Source organism: Pteropus alecto, unplaced genomic scaffold (genome assembly GCF_000325575.1).
Source record: "Pteropus alecto unplaced genomic scaffold, ASM32557v1 scaffold195, whole genome shotgun sequence".
Classification (NCBI taxonomy): Eukaryota; Metazoa; Chordata; class Mammalia; order Chiroptera; family Pteropodidae; genus Pteropus; species Pteropus alecto.
Genome location: NW_006438073.1, coordinates 9,012,401 through 9,015,241, shown reverse-complemented (window position 1 = coordinate 9,015,241; position 2,841 = coordinate 9,012,401). Strand labels below are relative to the sequence as shown.

The 2,841-nt window shown below is 46.0% G+C and overlaps 1 pseudogene; it reads right to left on the bottom strand.

The window, feature by feature from the left end:
• Positions 1-663: 663 nt before the first annotated feature.
• On the bottom strand, positions 664-782 carry LOC112482349 (annotated as a pseudogene).
• Positions 783-2,841: the final 2,059 nt, after the last annotated feature.

Here is a 2,841-nt window from a genome sequence, read left to right as displayed (position 1 = left end):
AGTGGCAGAATTGCCCCCACCAGGAAGACACCTGGCTGGAGCTTCAGGGGAAACGGGGTGTGACACCGCTGACCAGGAGCGGGAATCACAGGGCGGGCCTGCTGTTGCGCTGGAGAAAGTCGTCCCCATGAAAACACATTAGGCCAACGTTATATATTCAAAATACATGTAATCTTTGGACTGCTGGAAACATAGCTTAGGTTTTAAAAAAAATAATGAACTGATCTAAAACACACCTAATCAACTGTAATATGGAGCAAGATACGCCGCAGGCCAGCACCGGACTTTCGAATGTACAAAGAAACCTTACCAACAAGGCCTGAAAAATAGAACCATAAACAGGGTATTTCTGAGTTTTTTTTAGAGTGTCAGCTAGAGGTGAAAAAACTAATTTCTATCCCAATGGAGCTACGTTGGCTGAAAATTGGGATTTGTTAGAATTTTAAAACAAGACACGGATGTTTCTCTTATTGCTTCATTCCGTTATGAGATACATATTGAAACTATTTGTATTCTGTTTTCTGAGGCAGATGCTGTGAAGAGTGCCATGCATAGAGTTTTGTTGTTGTTGTTTGTTTGTTTTTTAAACGCCTACGGCCCCTCGGCAGATGCTGTGAAGAGTGCCATGCATAGAGTTTTTTTGTTGTTTGTTTGTTTTTTAAATGCCTACGGCCCCTCGTAGTCCAAGGCGGTCTCCCATCCAAATACTAACCAGGCCCGACCCTGCTTAGCTTCCGGGATCGGACGGGATCAGGCACGTTCAGGGTGGCATGGCCGTTTTTTTTTAATTGTTCAGTAAATATGTGCAAATGATCTGAATCATCGCTAGTTCAGGGCACTGTTGAAAGGAATCGAAGCCGATGGACGCAGCACCGCCGGTGCTCCTGGGCTGCCTCGTGGAGGACCGTCACGAAGACTCACTCCAACTGTACCTCCAGTCCAGGAGTTTCCTGAAATAAAGGGGACGTTTGCCAAATATCAGATAATCAAGGACAAGTGGCAGTGTGATTTGTGCCTTCTCAACGACATCACACTGCATCTGAAAGAGCTAAACCTGAAGCTTCAAAGCGTCATTTCTAAGCTTATCGTGAACTGGCTAGATGAGTAGAATTTATTTGCGATGGGAATTTTTAGAATACATATCAGCGATCATGATTTCACAAAACTTTCTAACATGAATGGGCAGAACGTTCAGTATTAATAAGCAGCAATGTGTAAATTAGCTGGAGAAACCGCCTCCCAGAACTGAAGACACGCTGTGGCTTGTGTGACAAGTGACCTTTGAATTCAGTGTGAACTCGGCCGAGTCGCAGCAAGCAACTCGGTGGGTGCGTTTACGCAACGAACCGATGCCATTTTGCAACTGATAATTGCTTTTGCTTCAGAGTAAATTCTTCCCAAAAAGATGAACCGGTTTCGTCAACGTGCATGCCAATGTCGAGGGGGATGAATGAGCGATGGGCACGTGCTTCAGTCTGAGAAAACTTTCTCAGTGTGTTTGGAGTACCTCGAGTGTGTGAATACACTTTTTTAAACTGTAAATTCCATGAAATTTAAGTACAGTTTAGGCATTGCCCATGAAAATTTGGCATCTGACTTGAATTGCAAGATTTTGAAGACTCATTGCAAAAAGGACCTAAAATATTTCGATAATAATCTATGTTGATTACATACTGACATGTCTTGGATCTATATGGAAACTATTTATATTTCATTTCCTTTGACCCGGAGGTGGAGCTACAGGCTCAACCTGATTCAGGTTCCACGTGTGGGGTGGACGGCACCCTGGTGGTGCTGTCGACTTGATGTTGCAATGCACCAGGAGGCACCGTGAGTCCGTCAGGCAGGATGCCAAGCAATCGGCCGATCCCACCTTGTAAATCTGCACAGACAGTCCCCGGGGGAGACACGGCTGCCCCGTGAGCACACAGCCCACATTCGTGCACTGCCCGGTGTCAGCACCCCTTGACGATTTCTGTCTGAATCAGTCACTTCACTGGGGATGGTGAACTGCTTCTCCTTTAATTCTCTCATTCCATCCTATTGATTTGTTGGACTTATTCTGAAAAGAAGAGTTTTCCCTCATCACTAGGACTATCTGAAATGGTCTGTATAGGTCACTGTTCTTGCCCTATAATCACCGAGTCGGTACACTGATTACGACGAAAGCGTTCCAGGGGTTTGGTTTTGTTTGCTTTATATGCATCGTTTTTGAGGTTTTTCTTTTATTGTTAAATTTTTTTAAATAACTTTATTGAGATATCGTACAATTCACCCCTTTGAGGTGTATAATTTAAGGGCTGAGCGTAGTCACAGAGTTGGGCAACCATCACTACAGGCGATGTTAGACCATTTTCACGGCCCTCGTGAGAAAGCGTGCACCCACGGTCGGCTGTTCTCTCTTTCTCCAGCGCCCCCAGCCCCAGCCAGCTCCCCCCGCCACCCCCGGGTCTATTTACTGTCTCTGTGACTTGCCCACAGTGGACACTTCGTGTAAGTCGAGTCACACGAAGGTGGTTCTCTGTTCCCGGCTTCTTTCTTGATTTCTGCCTGCAACTGTAACTCGACGTCGGACATCATATTTAAACCCACTTCGCAGGTCATTTTGTTTGTTTTTACAGGAACTTTTACTGTTGTAAACTTTATTTTGCGTAGCTCCACACTCTCAGATAATACTGCTCCTCATTGTGACCAGGTGACGGCAGAGGCCTGTGAGACTCCACACGAGAAACCTGAAGAAACTGTGGGACGTGCGCCCGTGAAGGAACACACTCCTCTGTCCCGGAGGCCATGCTGCTCGCTGCGCCTGAGGCTCCGAGAAAACCACTTTCCCCTTACGTG